Raw genomic sequence first — 19,966 nt, forward strand, 5'->3', positions numbered from 1 at the left:
AATTTAACAATATTATTTTTGTACTCCTGTATTGTCCATAAATGATAAAAATGCCAATCTTTTAGATTCTTCTTTTGAACTGACATTACTATCTTTCTGTTTCTTCATTAATGCGTCATATAAAACTTTGTCACATGTTAATTGTATAATTGTGTCAAATTGTCTTTAAGATTTTTTTGAAAATTATGCTTTCACTCTTAATATAAGACAATAAGTCTGTACTGAAATATGACCTAATAATGTTTATAAATCTTTTAATACCTGTGATTGGCTTAATCATTTCTTGTTATGAATGTGTTTAGAGCATTATATTCTTTAATGTACATATTCAAAACATAGCACAATTTTTATGTCACTTTTTTGACATTTCTTCTGTTTTCAAGTTATCAAAAAATGAAAAATGAACTGTCCTCTGTTAACTTCCAAGCCCTGGTTGATCACTTTCTTCTGAAATGTGCCATTAGTTGTGAAAAATCCTCTCCTGGTTGCTAAATTGTCAATGGAGTGTTAAAACCTTATTGAGCATTGAGAAACATTAACACACACACACTCCTTTGCTTCCTAAGGTAAGAACTTAAGGATGTCCCGAGGGAAAAAAAACATTTCCCTTTGATTTTGTTTTTTATGTCTCCTTTAGTGTCTGGGTACCATTAACACCTGACATCAAAGTCATAGGCCAAAAGCATGACCTTTCTCAAAGAAATTCTAGAGAAAACTGCCTTTCAAAGACTGGCCAGTTTTAGCATGGGATTTTGGAAAACTGAAGGTAGAGACCAGAAACCTTGAGCCTCATCTTCTAGGGCTACCCTCCACATCACCTGGATTCATGCAGTGCCCCCGCTGGGAACACCTTCGCTTGGATCTAGGGTACTCAATACTCAAAAACCCAGCGTGTCTAATGATGAACTTATAGTGCTTTCCTCTCACTCAGTGGTATAGCTATTTTCTCATGATGAAACTTGAAGTGAATCTTAAAATACCCTCTCTTTGATGCAACCCAATTGAGCCCCGTGATTCAACCACCCAAACAGCTCTTGAATTCACCGTTGCCTCCCCATCCCCTTTGTGCTCATATAAGACAATAGTTTTTCTCCCTAACAACTGCCAATTTCCTCACTGATCTGCCCACATCAGTTCTTCCCTCTAATATTGGTAAACATAAATTCATGACCTTTCATCTTGCACTGATCCCTCAAAGTAAAGCCCATTTGAAATATGGCTCACAAGGCCCTGGATGACTTGAGACCCTCTCCAAGCTCATTCCTCATTCTTCTCCACTCTGCTTGCTCATCTAAATTTGCTCAATTAGATGAGCAAGCAGAGTGTTTTCCTCCGGTTCCTTGTGACTCCGTACCACTCAGGGGTCCTTTCTGTTTCCTCTGCTGAGAACACTCTTCTCTTCTTGCCCCTGACACCCTTCTTGGGTCAGAACCCCTTGTTATAAATCACCACCACATTCCACATTCTCTATCAGACCATTTGTCACAATTGGAATGGTGGCAGGATGTTATTATTTGCATTTGAATGTATCATTGCTATGTGAAAATGTGTATGTGAAAGTATGGTTTTCTTCCTCTATTTATGTGCTTTTTGTAAACTTTTTTAACCCATCTGTGATATGAAAGTGACTCTTTCCAGGTCACAGTGAAAATGTTCCTCCTTCCTGGTACTTTTTTGATCTCAGGCAAACCACACCAATTAGCAAGTGGGAGCATCCTCCTATATAGAGAGGGAAACATGTTTTCTGATGGAAATTATCTGATAGCAGGTCTTATAGGGACTCAAACTTCTCAAAATGAGGTTCTATTGCAGGAGGCTGAGGACTGAGGTTGATGAGAAGAAGCTTCTGGAAAAGTTGCAGCCTGATCAGATTAGTTGACTATGAGTGGATATGCTTCCAGGAAGTGTCTGGCAAGTGGATTGAGAGGAGGACCACTGGGTGAGCAGCAAGGCCAGTAGGCATCCTTGATTTAAGCAACATTTCCAAGTGACTTGCACACAGGCCACTCTCCATCCCCCATTTATTTCCCAGGTGTTTTTAAAACTAAAAAGAGTTCTGGAACTACAATGAGAACTAAATTTCTTCAGAGCCTTAACTGGGTATTCTGATGTACTCCAAAATCATCTGGAGCTGATCCCATAGTGTGATTATTGATTATGTGCATTACCTATGTGGTCCATTTCCACCCCAGTGGAATATAATTTTTCAGAGAGTCAATTTCACTCTTCAAGTACTCCTGCTATCAAATAATGGTGTCCATTTTGATCATCACAGTGCATCACACTTGATGCAGCAGCTGGTACAAAAGGCATGTCGACTGCCCCATTGGGCCTCAGTGCCTCTCCTGAAGAATGGGTCATGGTAGTTGTACTCAGGGTGATTTAAGCTTCAGAAGTACCTCTTGTTTATAAAGAATCTGAGAACCCCAATATGACCATTGGTTAAAAAATGAGATGTTGCCCTGACTGGATCAAGAATGGGAATCTATCACCCAACATCTCAGTAGACACCTATCTTCTTTGCTCCTTCCTTGAGTATTCACTGATGAGCCCTTTGGAACATCATCCAACAACAAAGTCTGCACTATATAAACTCCTATTAATAAATCTGCTTTTCTGTTGCATAAAGCTTTCTAGTTATACTGTCCTCTACATTATTCTCACAAAATTGGTGACCTGCAAATGTATCCTGTTCTAAGACTCTGACATTAGTGTGGCATGAAATTAAGCTAAGAAAATTTGAAGCTACAATAGTCTTAAAGATGGGACTATCTTCCTGGTGCTTGAGGCTGAAATTCCTGGTCCCAGACTAGTTTTCTTAGCACATTGATAAGTTGATACTGGTATTTTGACAAAATTAATAAATTTTCCCCATGGATGTGGGCCTGTCTCACACTCTTTGTATATTCAGAAAAGATCTACCTAGCTTATTCCAATTTTGGATAGGGAAGCAGGTCTGGCTTCTGTGATTAGCTGGCACATTAGGCACATTGGACTCAAATTCCCAGAATTCTCTTGCTTACATTTCCATAGTGAACATGGAACTGCTGGTCTGGGCTCCATCTGAATGCTCCTCTACTTGGTTCATTAAACTCACTGTCTGCACATGTGTATGGATCCCAAGAAAATCCTACATTCCATTTAGACATTTCACCACTCTGCCTTCCTCTTTTACTTACTCTTCATCACTGGTTTTTGGACTTGGGAGAGTGCCTCCGCTAAATAAAGATGACATTGTTTATGCTACATTTTTTAACATACTGGGGCCAGATTTTTAGCATAATGTCAGCCCCATATGACAAACATGCAAATTAGTTTAGTTCAAAATCTGTAAAATATTATGAGGGATTAGAAGTAATCCTTTGTTGCAAGGGGAATAAGTTTTTTTTTGTTGTTGTTGTTGAAATTACAACTCATGACTCTAGGGTGGGCAATTCGGTCAACATCTTCTCCTCCCAACACAACTGATGGGGAGTAGGGCCTGGATCCTGTAGTTCTAGAATCCACATGTGTTTAGAAAAAGGCCCAAATTCCTCAGACTGCAAAGGGAGACCTACATTCACATTTTCCTAGGCAAAGATCACATGCTTTTGTATCTCAATGTAATATTTGATAGTCTTGATAATTATTACTTATGGTTTTATTTATTGAAAAACAATTATATTTCTTTGTAGCTGCACTCTGAAAATATTTCTGTCCAGTGACAGAGGGACTTAGATCTTTATAAGAACAACTTCTATAGACCCTAATTGCTCTGATTGAAAACCAGGACTTCCAGATTCTTTAAGTAAGCAGAATACTGCTTCAATCACCACCCAGAGCCATTTCCCAATATATTCCCCATACCCTTTCTTTCCCACTCCTGACTTTTTCCAGATGATGAGCAAGGTTTAATTACTCCATTACACTAATGGGGAAATTGAGGCTTGTGGCTGGTGAATTGTGAAGCCAACAATTGAACTCACATCTGCCAGTTTTCAAAGGATATGCTTTTATTTTTTTTCTTTTTTGCATTCTCCTGCAATGAACCTACTATGAAATCTTTCACTTTCCAAGGTTCTTTCCATTTGGTTTTTTCTTCTGCTCTTATTTATGCTATCCACTTGCTTTCCAATGCCCTCTCCTTATTACCTCCATATTCAGCCCCTTCCCCCAATTCTCTTTCTATTTTGCAAAAGTAACTTTGATAGAAAAACTGATTAAAGAGAGGGTTGGAATGTTAATATAATGGTCTTTATGCCCTACCAATTGCACTAGATATTAGAGGATCCCCTGAGATTTCCAAACAAGTACCCTCATCTAACTTTGTTAGTCAAAAAACAATTTCCTAATTTCCTGAGGGAACATGACTCTTTTTGGAGCTAATACTTCACATTAGGCTTCTTTTTACCATAAAATCTCATCAAATTTGATTCAAGTAATTGGAAAAGTGGAAAAGCATCTCAGCATTGGGAGAAATTATTTTTAAAAAGCCTCTATGAAGAACTAACATGCTAAGTAAGTAATAGCATAAATAAGGGCTATATTTGATCTACTTTAAGGAACACATATTTAAAGAATTGTGGTATATGAATAGTTCATTTGTTAACATGGGTCTTCCCAAAAATCTGTCATTCATACAATAGGCTCAGAATTTGCCATATCTTGAATTACATGTACTGTTTCATGAATACTATTTTTTATATATACTCTCTCATTTTTACTTAAATAAAAATGTCTTTAAAGGATACTTCATATCACCAGATAAATCAGTCAGTCTATAAACAATAGCTACCAGTAAAAATTAACTCAAAGGGAACTGTACAAGTTATCAATTTCTGGCTACATATTACTCACAGATGTCTCCTATCTAAGCCTTAAGTCAGAATCTCCCTCTCTCTCTCTCTCTCTTCCTCTCTCTCTCTCTCTCTCTTTCTCTCAATGGAGACTAACAGGAGTTAGAAAGTGTTGGGCACTAATAATTTTGCATGGAGTCTTCCTCTTTTATGTAATAAGATGTAGGAAGGAAAATTACAAATGAAATAACATTTTGACATGCAATTTAATATTATTTAATGCTATTTAACCCTTAAAACCCCAAATAAGTTTTCATATGATGAAATAATGTGCTTTCCTCAGTCTGAGAAACCCAGTGAATCTCACACATTAACTCAATTCTCTCTATAAGCATGATTATCAGATCTTCTCCCTGTAAATATTTTACTTCCAATGAATTTCTAAACTTGAATGTCATCGAACTTCATTCTTTCAGTCCCTCTTTTCAGAATTTTACTACAATGTGGTGAACTTGTGGGACTTCTTCTGTTCTTCTTATTGTCCCATATTAATTCTGCATTTCAGTATCAACAACCTGAATCCAGACAAACTTTGACAGGTTTCCCAATACAATTCTGAATAGTGCCACCCCATTTAGAAACAAAGTTGGTGAACTCATCATTCCACTGCTCTGCAATATTATTCAATAAATTAGTCCTCATTCATTTGGATACTTTCAATAACAACCAAAATATCCATAGTAGTTTTCCCCTTCTATAAGAATGGATGACAAAGGTGACAGGAACTGGTTGATGGGCAAATTTTCCAGTGCAACATGAAGATTCATGAATGTAAATCTTTTAAGCAAGTTATATGGGTAGGATTCATTTTTTATGAGGCAAAGCCAAAATAATGATGATGATGATGATGATGATGATGATAATAGCAATAATCAGCAAAAAGTCTACATGTATGTGATAAAGAGGGTGATTTTAAAAAACTCTTCCTTAGATAAGCTTATTTTCTGAAAGTGATTGAATTCTCCTCCTGAAACCCTGTTATAACTTGTATCTGGCATGTACCCCCAAAACTCACATGTTGAAAACATGGTACCCAATGCAACAATGGTCAGAGGTGGGGCTTCTAAGTAATGTCTGGATCATAAGAGCTCTGATCTCATCAGTGGATTAATTCATTTGATGAATTAATCCATTGATAGCATAATAGACTATTTGGCAGAGGGACCTAGTTGGAAAACACAGGTCACTGGAGTGTGCCCTGGAAGGATTTGTGTCTTGTCTTTGGCCTCTTTCTCCTCCTACTTTTTGGCTGCTATGAGCTGAGCAACTTTTCTCCACCATGCCCTTCCACCATGATGTTCTACCTTACTTCAGGCTCAGAGCAATGGAACTGGCTGACTATGGAGTTACACTTCTGAAACCATGAACCCAAATAAACATTTCCTCCTCTAAGTTTTTCTTGTCAGGAATTTTTGGCACAGCATTGAAAAGTTGACTAATACAATCCCTAAACATTAAGAGACTGGGAAACATGAATTTGTCCATTAATGGATTTTTTTTTTTGATAAGACAGTCTCTTCCTGTGTATAAGGCATCCACTCTCTGATATTTAACATCAGCTCTTTGGTGAAACTGGGCTGAGAATTTAATTTTCCCTCCCCTATCCTCCTTCAATTGGTATCTAGTGAGATTATGGTTGGAGGGTTTGGTGACAATGGGAACATATACCACTGGGGAAGGATGGCTTGTCCAGGGTCTCTCCTCCACTGGGCTCTGGGTGAAGGGCTCTGTTCCATTTATTTATGCTACAGTCCCTGTTCCAAAAGAAATTCCATGAGTACAAAGATTTTGGTCTATTTGATTAATTACTGCCTCCTGAGCACTGAGAGCTATGCCAGGTCCACCACTGGTGCACTAGAGTTATCTCTTAAATGAATGAATGAATGAGTACAAGGTGTTCCTCCTGTCCTATTCACCCTAGAGGCTAGATTATAGTCACAATGTTTTAACCCTTTGTGATTTACCTTCCCAGGCTAACTAGCCTTAGTATTTTCCATCACATTGAGGACCACACAGAAACTTCTTCCAGGCAGGCTCAATGCAAGAAAAAGGGCAAACACGTGCCTCCTATAAGCAGACTGGTCATGTTCAAGGCAATGCTAGAAAGAAAGACAATGACTCAAAGTGTATTAGCCAACAGCATTTGTGTATATGGTCATATAATTTTCATAAATCTGGAAAAAGTCTTGAAAAAATAAACACCACATAATATTAGCATTCATTCCTGGGTTAAGGGGTGGGAGTTGGGATGGGGCGGGCTCAGAGTCAGCAGATTATTCGCATCTTATTATTATTGTGCACATTTTTATTGTTGGAAGAGCCAAAATGAACACTGAAACTTTCAAAATAAAAATACTGGTAAGTTAGAAAAAATGTTATGAGTAAAAAATAATAAAACAAGTTGATGGCATCTTCTTCAGAATTATACATATGACCATATGGCTTTGTGTTTGCTCAAAAGCAGTTTTTAGAGCCTATATGTATATGAGGTCACAGTGGAACCATAAAGAACACTAATGCCTGGGCTCTGCCCCAGACTATGAAATGGATGGACCTAGGTGGCACTTGTGCATCTGTAGTTTTCCAAGTTCTCCAGGGAATCCTCCTGTACTAAGAGCTGTTGAAAGCACTAAAAGCCACACTCCAGTATGAACAATAGTCACAGGGACATTCTGTCAAGAAATCCTCCTGTAGATGCAAACAAAAGAGAGAAACCCTAGAACTGATTCTTATGACTTTATCCAGATCACTTCCTTTCTCTCAAACTAGCTGGGCTCCAAACACACCCTTTGGGCTCAAGATAAGCAAAATATTGCCAGGATGGTCAGAGTTCAATACGGGCCATCGATTCACTTCACAAGCATGAATGCCTCCTCAGTGTGGCAGGATACACCCATAGCATAGTCCCTAGTCTAGATCTCAGGGTTCACTGCAGAACTTGGGAAGTTAAGGGAATGCTGAGGTCTGTGAAGTGCTGTGGTCGGTTTGCAAGAGGCTCCAAGGAGTTTTTAATCATACAAATTTGGGCATGGGCTTATGATTTGGAGAGATTTCAATACAATTCTATTGCTCTGCATTTTTACAACCCAACTGAGGATATGCAATGGAAAGCGATCAAATATTGAAGGCCAATTTTATCAAAATCTCTGTAAAATCCTAATATTGAAAGTCTCCAAAATCTTCAGGAATACATGGAAATAGGGATATTGGCTTTGAAAGCATTAAAAGACAGCATTGGAATTACATGTCACCCGAGGCCTGCAAGAGCAAGTCCTTGGAGATCAGCAGTAGTGTTCTTGTGGGATGGGTCAGTCTGAGGTCAGCGCCCCCCCAACACTGAAACTTCTCTATGCATCAGCAGCTTCTGGTGCATCCTAGGGACAGACAGGGGATGTGGGCATATTAATCTGCAGCCAAGAGAGCCAGTTCATAAAGCACACACTGCCTGGGAATTGTCTACAATTGTCTATCAGAAATTTAAAGTGAGAACACAGCTAGAAAAATACCTTCTGATTTGTCGTTAGTCTGATTACATTAATCTGACTCAAACTTGAACACTGCCCTCTCCACCCCCAAAATACACATTATGACAGTTGCCCTTCAGTCTCACGGAGGAGAAAGATGCCTCAGTATAGAGCTGTGAGGTCTCACATAGGCACAACTTGAGTGGCCCTGGGGAACAGGCCAGGTAGGCTAAGAATGTCAGGAAGAGCTACACTGAGCTGGTGACAGGAAGTATGCCCCTGCAGTGGTTGTGGGGTATTGGTGGAAATTGTTTTGTCTCTGACAAAATCCATCATTCCACAGGGATGTCCACAAACTCCTCAGAAACAGCTGATATCTTAAATTCACTAGTTAGCTACATCTCCAAATGTCCCCTGGTTGTGTGCTGAGGACACATTTGTGGTTTCTTCTGAATACAATTCCTGGATACCAATTTGTACCAATAATAAAAGAATTTCATCAACAATGCTGATTGACTGGTTCAAAGCCTTAAATATTTGTAAAAGACCCTGGACTGACTGACCTACCTTCCTTCCTTCCTTCCTTCCTTCTTTCCTTCCTTTCCTCCTCTCTCTTTCTTACCAATTTGGCTGTTTGGTCTTTGGTGTTTTTCTGATTCACAATCTGCCATTTTCCTTAGCCTCTGTGTCTTCAATCAGCAATGTCAGGCCAACTTTTAGAGTTTATGTTTATCTTTTATTTTTATGTTAAAAATCAAATGAAGTACTGGGCATTATGGAACATACCTGTAATCCTGCAGCTTGGGAAGATGAGGCAGGAGAATCACAAATTCAAAGAAGCCTTGGCAACTTAGCCAGGCATAAGCAACTTAGTGAGCTCCTGTCTCAAAATAAAAAATAAAAAAGGCTGGGGATGTGACTCACTGGTTAAACACCCCTGGGTTCAATCCCTAGTACTAAAAAAAGCAAATGAAATAAATGTTGTTAATGTGATTATGCTCAGAAGACCAAAGAATCACTCCAACAACTCATTTCTGTGAATTCTTCAATCTTATGTTCCAACTCCTTGGAAGGAAAATTCAGAGCTAAAAGGAAGAACTCAACTCAAAAGATATCAAGTTGCCTGGTGCCTTTCTTTCAGTACATTCAGCTATTCTGACAGTTAGAAATAAACCAGCATACCCTTTACAAGACATATGTTTAAAACAAAGATATATTTCATTAAACTTAAGTATATTTGAAGCATGTAAACTATATATTTTTGAGATATATTTAATGAATAAATGGTAAAAAAAGGCTATAAAAACAGAATTGGATTTCACATGTTATATTTCACCAATAAAAATTTTAAAGTTATACTACAATTATGCTATGATTAAAAAAAAAACTTTCAAAACTTACCAAAATATTAATTCATCAAGAAAGGAGAAATGAGGTCAGGGAACAAGACCTAAGATCAGAGTTGTAGGGTAAATATCTCCTTAAAATTCTTTTTGTGCTTCTTTGGGACTCTGTATAACCTCATCTGGAGATAACCTCAAAACAAACGTTGAAGCCTCTAGCAAACATGAGTCTTCATCCAAATGGCCCTACTGGCCCTACTGCCCTGCTCCTGGCTAGCCTAATCTTGCTCTGCCACAAGGGCAAGTTTTGTGCCTGTGGATGTGACCAAGGGAATGTTTGAACATGAATTTTCTCTCTTCAGTTTGCTTTCCCTTGTAGAAAAGGTCTCAGTGTCTCTGGATCATGAGTTCTGCACATAGTATCAGAGGTTCTACCCTCCCCATTCTTCCCACCTGCCTGTGGAGCACAGTGGGGGCTCCCTCAAACAGTCATGGTTCACACGTTCTCCCTCTGTATCATTCCTAAAGAAAAGGGGGGGAGTAAAATACCAAGTGACTGAATGCCCCATTTCTGTTCCCCCAAAGTCAAGTCAAGTTAAGGAAATAATAAGAGCAAGTCTGGGACAAAACGTCCAGATACATATTATCATGATGGACACTGGCTCCTACGCATACTGGGAACTAGGGCAAGTTGGTATTATCTGTAGAAAGCTACTTTCATGTACGCATGCCAGGACCATTGCTCTTTGGGAAGTGGTCATATAGGAAAGCTAATACTGATGATATCACAACTTTTGCAGCCTAAGAGTTAAAACCCCTTTCTGAGTGGGTACTGGGACAGCACTGTAGAAAATATATGCATCATTCATCCAAATGGCCACCACTGGACCAAGTGTTGTGAGGAGAGGAGGTACGGCCTTGCAAAACGCTTTGAGGGATGAAGGTGCTGTCAGCCTGTTGCTGTTGAATTCTTCTTGAAGTACTCACTGATCTCTTGTAAGCTTTTCCTAGTAAACCATATGCCTCCCATGCTGTCTCTGGGCACTTTTTTTTAATTAGTTACACATGACAGTACAATGATCTTGACATTTTATCCATTTGAATCAAATGGGGTATAATTTCTCATTTTTCTGATTGTACAGGTTGCAGAATCACATTGGTCATACAGTCACTTTCTTTGGCCTGTCTGCAACCTTTCCTGCTGCCCGGCACAACTAGGCTGTGAATAAAACAAACTCCTTTTTCCTTTACACCCTAACCTGCTTTCCTCAGGAATCTACAAAGTGACAAAGGAAACAAAACACATCAACTTACCTGGCCTAGAAACATGACACAATTAGCAGGGCCCTCAACAGAAACAGAAGAATGAGGTTGCACCTGAGGTTGAAAATAATTCCCAGAACTCCTCTACCTACTGCTTTATCAGATACGAGTGTGCAAGTATCATGGCAGAAATGCTGTGGGCTGAGGAGGAGACCCAGTAACCACACCCCATCCTTGAAACTTCCTTGAGAAAAGGTCTAATAGAAACAAATCTCTTCTAGAAGAATTTTCTGAGGAAAATCAAACATGGGCATTGATCCACTTGGGAATATTTGTTAAAGGAGGAAATGGAAAAGAGAGATAACAGTTTTCAAAAGATCATGTCCAAACAATGTAGGGATTTTTAACAAGAGTGGACGGAGAGGTGAGAGAAGATGAAGTCAGGTGTGCTGGGCCTTGAGCTGTGTGCTCACTGTGGTTAGAGGATAAGCGGAGGTGTGGAGCTGGGTTACAGATGATTCCCTGCTCTGAGGTGCTGTGGCATAATGTTGCCATGGCAGAGCAATAGCGACTAATTTATGGATTAGGGAAGGGGTTGAGAAAGTGCCCAAGATAAAGGGGAGGATTGGCTCAACAGGGAAACCTCCAATTGTTCCATCTCAAGAAGCCAAGTTATTCTGTCGCTAGGGTAAACATAGCAGAGACAGCTGCACATTAAGAACATGGGGTCAAAAAACCTAGAAGACCATAGAATATATGAAAAGAGGAATATATGATAATGAGCTTCTCATTGGTAATAATGCAAACTGAGCTTACCAGTTCTGCATTGAAGCATAGCAGGAGGGAGAACTTGAAAGAATAGAGAGGGAATTCATTGTACAGTATGTAAGAAAATTAATGTAAGATATGTAAAGTGGCATTGGTGTCACATTTATTTAGGGTATACCATTTATTGTTTTATTTTGTACATAAAATAATACTTGCAGAGACTTGATTTGCTTATACATAAACTTGCTACCATTATGCCGCTATTTCCATGGAATCCTTTAAGTGTGTATTCTCCTACTTTGAGAATTTCAAGGATATAAATGTTTAAGTGGTTTGGATCTAGAAATCCCCTCCCCACAAATTCATCTTTTGGAAGCATGATCTCCAATGCAGCAAGGCTCAGAGTTGGAGCTTTCAGAAAGTTATTAGGACTATACATCCATCAGTGGATTAACACATATGATGAATTAATAATGTGAAAGAACTATTGGAGGTTAATTGTAGGCAGGTGGACATGATTGGAGCATGTAGGTTACTGAGGAAATGCCCTGGATTATATATGTCTCTGGCCTGTACCTATCTCACTCTGCTTCTTGGCTATCATAAACTAATAGCTTTCCTCCACCACCCACTTCTGCCATGATTTTTTGCTTCATCTTGGGCCCACAGCAATGGAGTCTACCAACCATGGACTGAACCTCTGAAACCATAAGCCAAAATAAAAATTTCCTTCTTTAAGTTGTTTTTGCTAGGTATTTTGGTCACAGAGATGTAAAACTGACTAGCACAGCTCCCTACAGGTCTCAATGTCTTAATGGTAAAACCCAGATTTGCCACCTAGGGTCCTAGTTTTCTAGGGACCAAGAGTGAAAATGCAAGCAAGTCATCACATCCTTTTTCTAGGAATGCCTCATGATCTCTTCAAGGCAGGAAAACCAGAGCTTTTGGAGAAAAAAATTTTTAAAGAACTATTAAAGAACACTCTGTGTGCCTGACTTCACTGAGCCCTTTCTCTGTACCTCTTGTGTGTGTGGTTGGTTCACCTGCCATGTGTCTGACCCTTTTGATGCCTTTGCTCACACTTGCATTCAGGTTCCTGCCCATAACAATGACAAAGGAAGTGGACCAAATGCAATTAGTAATAATCTTTGGACCAGGACCTGGAAAATGTATGTTCTAATCCCAGATTAATCTTTCAACATCTGATTATGTACGTTTACGCAAATTACTTCACTTCTCTGGGCCTTGGGTTGATTATCTTTAGAATGGAGAGGTGGGTGAATTCTGTAGGATTTCCCTAGTTCTTAGTAGAGGAAAAAGAATTTAGAATTTTCTTTTCATGCAAAATTTTTCATTTTTTAGGATACATGAAAAAAAACACACATCAAACACCCTTGTTCCCACTACCTTTCTAAAATACCAAACATTACCATAGTTACCTCTGTTAAAATTCCCCTGTATTGTGTTGCTGGATTTCAACATCTTTCCTCACCTTAGCAGTAATCAATATTTTAAATATAGTTTTCATTCTTCCCTGTATTTCTTTATATTTTAATTATATATATATATATATGTGTACCCTTAAGCAATGTGCATATTTGTATTTGTATATATCTATAACATATTTGTACTATGCATATTTGAAATTATATGTATATATCCATAACATATATGTACATATAGTACATATATACTTTTCAAATGGAAATTTTTGCTCAAAATTATTTACATGTAAATTTTATGTGTTGGCACATAGTTTTTAAATTAATTTTCTTGTAAAATATTATATTAAAAATATGTTGATTCTCCAGTTATTTGATATATAGGTTGTTTTTCTAAGTTGGTTTTATATTCTTAATTGTTCACTATTACAAACATGAATATTTTTCTTATGTAGATGCCATTGTTTGGATCTACAGTGTTCCCCAAAGGCCCATGTATTAGAGGTTTGGTACCCTAGCCTGTTCACTATTGGGAGGAAGTGGAACCTTTAAGAGATAGAGCCTAATGGGAGGTTTTAGGTGATTGAAGGCAAGTCTTTGAAGGTGTTTGTAAGTCCATAATCTCTTCCTCTTTATCCCTTTTATTATCAACCATGAGGTGAAAGGCTTTACTCTACCATACATGTACTCACTCCAGGTCCAAAAGAAGAGAAACTAAAACCTCCAAAACTGTCAGCCAAATAAACCCTTTCTCTTCTTAAGTTGACTTATCTCAGGTAATTATTGCAGTAGTAGAGGGCTGACTAACACAGTAATCTATACAAAGATTTATTCTTGGGGGTATGTAACTAGGAACAGTATTGCTAGGTCTTAAAACACACATGCATGCTCAACTTTGAAAGACTATCTTTCCCCAAAATTGTTTCCAAAGTGACTGTGTCTATATTTCTACCATTAGAGTATAAAATACATATATCTGGAAATTGGAGTCTTGCTATGTTTTCTCCTTGTTAAGGCAATGTAGACTTTTCTTGGCAGGAAAAGAAGCATTTTATCTAGTTTATAGATTATGATGGCAAATGGAAAGAACTAATATTATTCATTTATTCCAAAAATATTTTAAGTACCTACTAAATATCTGGCACTGTGGAAAGGACTGAGGCCCAATCAGAGAGTACTGCCCTTGTGGAATTAGCCTCAAGGAGTACATTCATCAAAAGTTTCTTTTGGCAGGAGTTCATCACCCATTATTCTCATGTAATGATCATAATAACCCTTTGAAATAGATATTGCCAAACCCATTGTGCAAATGGGAAAACTGAGGCTCAAAGAGAGCACATAATTAAATAAGGGTCAGGAATGGTAAGAACTCAGATGTGATCACAAATGTCCTGGCCTTTCCCTCTTTAGTCCCTGTCTACTTCTGCAGGCTGAGAAAGCCATTCTGGGTCCTGGACTTACAATGGGATCCAATGTAAATGAAAAATGCACAGCAATATGCCTGCCTTTCAGATTAGGAAGCCTGGAAATCCCAAAGGAGGAAATTGTTCTTTAACACTCTTATATCTGGAAATATTTTGAAACCCTTGAGAAGAATTCTTATATCTTCTCTCCTCCTTCATTTCTGTGTCTTTTAGGGAACTCATGTTTGATTATGGATTAGGTGAGGATGTCTGGGTTATAGTCTCTAAGAAACAATAGACACTTCTACCCCACAGAGCCCTGAAACCATGCAGGTGCTGAATGATATTGAGTTCTAAAGACCTGGAGTCTTGAGTTCCTTTCTTTATTTCACCCCCACCCCCTCAACAACAACATCTTGAAAGTATTTTCTCTGTGTCAGTTACATACACTAATCCTAAAAGAAAGATCTTGATATTTGGAATATACAACGTGCTTTTTCTCCCTCAGCAGGGTGTGCAATTAATTCCTTATGTTCTCAAATAAAATGGTGGAGCAGAAAGTGTCTCTAGGTTCCCTAGAGCTTTCAGGCACACAATAAGCATGTTCATTTTTTCATTTTCAGAAAAGATCATTGCATACCTCTGCATGCAGAGAATGAGTAGCCAGGATTTCTTTCCATTGTTTTCCCAAAGAAGGAGTAAATGAAGTCATCAAGCCATCTGGTCAACCTTCTGCAGTCATTTACCATATCTGAGCAAACCACAAAGGCAAATAAAGAGAGCCACAGAAATAAGAATCCTGGGGAAAGTTTAAGTGTTAAAAGGTTATAATTTAAGAAAGGTGCGAATAGGAAAGGGAGCATAATATCTCTATACCTCACATTCTCCTCACTCCACCTGTGCTTCTGCCTCTGTCCTGCTGTGCTGGTTTGTGCTTCTGACTCCTCATGATGACAGGTATTTCTCATACCTGCCTACCTGAGGTAGAGACAAAGAGGGAAACAAATTATTGGAAATCTTCCTTTCTCTAAAAGCAGGCCTCTAACTCCCGGAGACTAAATAGCTTTTTCAAATCAGAATTTGGGGCAGGTAGCTTGAATCCAAGGTATAGTGCTATCTGCTTCTCAGGACTCTGATTCTACCCACTTTCCTATAAACAGACAAGTTTAAAATAAAAATACTTATTAAACTCGAGCATAAAACCAACATATTAATCATGAGAGCTGGTATCTCATGTAAGCAGGAGCAAAATAATTTTTTCCCAATGTTTCCTCTTCTCTCTCAGGTTTGACAGATGCCTTATGTGTAGGTTATGAGATTCGAGATGATTTGGGATTTGCTGGAGCAAATTCTGGATGTGAATAAGCACTCCTGGATGTGAATAAGCACATAGTAGGGAGATTTCTGAGTATACATTTGTGTATTATCATCTTGACTGGTTCAGGGAACAAATTTTGACCCCATATTCACCACCCAGCCCCACATTAACCAGCCAGCTGGCAGGGAGGGTGCTTTAGTTATCTTATCACTTGAGGTTATCTGTTTTTAAAATATATTTTAAGAATCCTAATATGGCTGATATTTAAGCATTTTGGTTGTTTTTTTTGGGGAATGTGGCCTTTAGCATATGAAATTTGATTGGGAAACTTTTATCTCTGGTAAAGTTCATGTATTAAGTTTTATATTAATTCAACTTTTTTCTCTCTTAGAATATAGGAAAGAAGACAATGGGAATAAACAAAGACTATAGATGGAGTAGATATTTTAAGGAATAAAGATTTTTTGGATCACTTAAAACCGAAATGAGTACCTACTTTACCTGTTCATGAGGCAGAACCTAGGTTCTGCACCTTTTTAAGATAATAGTTGGTTTTCCCAGCTGTCCTGAATTTCCCAATGTCAAATAGGAGCTGTGCATGTTTCTCATACCCTATCTGATTTTACATATGTAGGAAGAAGGAAAAAAAAATTAAATTCATTAATTATTGTAAATAAATTATTAAAACCTTGCCTCATTACTTCTTAAATTAAAGGATTTCTGCCCCTCTTGTATGAAGATCCTGGCATCACCTATAGGTGGTTCTCATATAAGGTCACCCAAAGTCATATCCTATGTATGTGATTAATATAAAATTGGAGGCAATATGGAAGTCTGGCAATTGCAGGACAACTCAGAATAACTCTAAAAGTCTGTCATAGCTTCAAAGTCTCCCTGGGGATAGCTTAGACAGGGCCTATAGGTAGCTCTACTTCTCCATCAGACCCATATTACTTCTTTACCTTCCCTTCCTCAGATGTAGACTTCAATAGAAATTCTAATAAATACCCCTCTCGCTAAACTCTGTGATAGTTGCTACCAAGATGGTCTGAGAAAGCAAGTGCTAAATATTATTCAGTTAGTCAGTTGGCTGAATAACTGTCCTTAGTAATAATAAAATCCATGACTTGTGGTAGTTAGGAGTCCACATAACTCCTGGCAAAAGGTGACCTCAAAATTATTTAAAATTTCACTAGTGACAAATTTGAATAACATTATCTGGCAAGATCGTTGTAGACTTTGAGAAATTTGAGGAAAATATTAACTATAAGGCAAATATCACATTGGCTACTGCTAAACTAAAGCTCTGGAAAGCAATAAGAAAAAGCTGAAAGCATTAATTTCCAGTTGAATACTTAGTGTGGAAACTAAGTATTTTAGAAAGGAAACAGAGAGAGCTGAGAACCAAGCTCAGGTTTATTCTTCAGAGTAGCCCAACTCCAAAGAAAGGAGAAATCCAAACCTATACACTGGAGAGAAGGAGGATTCTCAGAGACTAGAAACTAAGTGGGCATATTAGCCACTAGAAGGTCACCCAAAGGGGGAAAGAACTATAATAATTAATGGTATAGTTAGAAGGGCAATAGGTTCTTTTTTTTTTTTTTTTGAAGGACAATCAAGAAAGAAAGGACTTTTATTTTTCTCGAGAGAAAAGAATATTAAATAGAAATAATATCAAGGAAAAGAACAGCCTGGTCCCCCAAATAAAAGGGCAATTAATTGAAAAGAGCAACACTATTCTCTGTTGACACTTATAAGCATTATCCCTATTATCAGGAATAATGTAACACCATCTAATTGTATGTATTACCATCATTATGTATATACGAATATATATATATATTAAAACATACAGATACTGCATGGTGACTAAGCAATTTTGGAATAAATCCATAGACCAAGTCACAGCATGCATAAATTGTTTATATCTTGATTGCTTGTTTATACTGAAACAAATTTTTGTCAAGCATACTAGTAATTTTCAAATGATATGATAAAAAATTTGGTTGTAGTATTTTATTTTGCTCAATTACATTTAAGAAAAAGAAGCTAGGTGCTTCACCTATTTTAATACTAGTGTAGTCTGGATCATCGTATACAAATACATGTATAGAAACTTAAAAGATCCTAGGTTTCCCACGGAGGAGCCATTATTTTGTCTGTATCATTGGTGTGTATCTGCAAAACATTTCAACACTGCAAACATTAAAAGTTTTAAAGTTCAGCATGGGAAAAGGTTTAGACTCTACTGCAATGATGCTGGTGTACGTCTACACAAGGCCTCTTAGTGATGTCAATCAACCGGAGGTAGGAGTTTATCAATGAATTGCTTGACATCCATCATTTCCTGTTGACATGAACAGTGCATCATGCCTTCATAGATTTTGAAGGTTACATTTGCTGGATTTACCGAAGTCTTTAGTTTTTCAACAGTAAGAGAACCAAACATTAGCGGAACTAAAGGATCACAATCTCCATGGCACTGAAGAATAGATAGCTCTCTATTAGGGCCGCTGATGGGACTCTGTGGGAATGAAGCCCGGAGTGGAAGCCAACAACTGAGTGCAGTGACACCTGCCAGTTTCTGCTGTGTGGTGAGAGCAGTGTACAAAGACTAGGCTCCTCCCTGAGAAAATCCTCCCAAAATAATTCTGTTAGATGGAATGCCATTCTTCACTTCTTGATCTATCAAAGCTTTTACATTTTCTGCCGCTTGTTTAATTCCAGGTTCATCCTCCTGAGCATCTGGTGAAAGTCCAATGATATCAAACCAAGAAGGCATAGCCATTTTCATATTCAATGTAACAGGCATAACTGGCGCATGCGGGCAGATATATTTGATATGTGAACTTCTGATACCTGCAAAAGCTTCTGCCCATCCGTGCCCAGTATCTCCCAATCCATGAAGGAAAATAACCGCGGCGGTGGCCTTCCGGGCAGCAGGAACGACGGAGGGCAATGGGGCAGACATGTTATTGCCGCACATCCACCGGCTCCCTGGACAGCGCGTCGGAAGCGGAAAGCAGAGCGGGCTCCCAGCCGCGGCCCAAGGGCGTGCGAGCGGCGAGTCCGGCAATAGGTTCTTACCTGCAAGGAATTAAAGAGAATTGTTTTGTGGAACATAACATGCTCATGGACAAAATAGTTGGGAAGCCAGAGGGATACTACTCAATTTGCACCATTAAAAATATTAAGTATGAATGGTAAAAGTGATCACATTTTCCATAATCACCTTGTTATTTACCATAGTCTACTGGATTCTAGAAGCAAACGACAGGTCTTCCCCACACTCAAGGAAAAAATACTGTAAATGGTGTGAGTATGAGGGCTACCCTAGGGTCTGTCTACCACTCTGGGTGACCTGAAAGGCTGCCATCTTCAAGTATCCATATAAGGAAAGGGCTTTGCAGCAGCTTTATAGTGTGGTACAAATATGGTATTAGAGGAAAAGTACTGGGAAGAGAGTTTATGTCGAATTTCTGTCAAAATTCAATGGAAAAATCAAAACAAACGTTTAGATTCTAAATCAAGAGCATATAATCTGCATCAGATAATAATATAACTTCTAAAAATCAACTCCTGGTATGCTGCTGGGACCTAATAGAGATAAGAATCTATTGTATGGGGTATAAAATGACCATGCTTCTGAAACTGCCTATTATGAACTGAGCTCTATTAAACCAATCAGCTTATAAGGGCAAGTAAGCCAGGTAATATTCCAGGTGGAAGTGATACATTTTGGATTAAACATGCCATTTAGAAGACACAAGGAAGCAATCTATGCAGGAATTTGACCTCCTAGTTCATCTATCATCTATGCACCAGCACCTCTCCCTCAGCTCACACATCTGACTATACTGACCAGCTGAGGAGGGAGAGAAAGTCCATGCATGTGTGCTTCACAAACACATGGCCTCAGGGGTAGCACTAAAACATGGAAGGGAGATTAAAAACTTTTCCAGAGGCAACCCTGGTTATTCACTTCCCACGGAAAGAGAACTTGCTCAAAGCTAGACTATATCCAGACTCTTGGGAAATGGAAAATGGCTTGAAAAAGCTCATCAAGGGTCTGAAAGGAGTTTGGAACATTGAGAATGAAGAGATCTAGAATAGAAGCATGTGGGATGAAT

The 19,966-nt window shown here is 38.4% G+C and overlaps 1 pseudogene; it reads right to left on the reverse strand.

Annotated features, from left to right (window-relative positions):
• Positions 1-17,446: 17,446 nt before the first annotated feature.
• On the reverse strand, positions 17,447-18,901 carry LOC139701505 (acyl-protein thioesterase 1 pseudogene; annotated as a pseudogene).
• Between the last annotated feature and the right edge of the window lie 1,065 nt (positions 18,902-19,966).

Source organism: Marmota flaviventris, chromosome 13 (genome assembly GCF_047511675.1).
Source record: "Marmota flaviventris isolate mMarFla1 chromosome 13, mMarFla1.hap1, whole genome shotgun sequence".
Taxonomy (NCBI): Eukaryota; Metazoa; Chordata; class Mammalia; order Rodentia; family Sciuridae; genus Marmota; species Marmota flaviventris.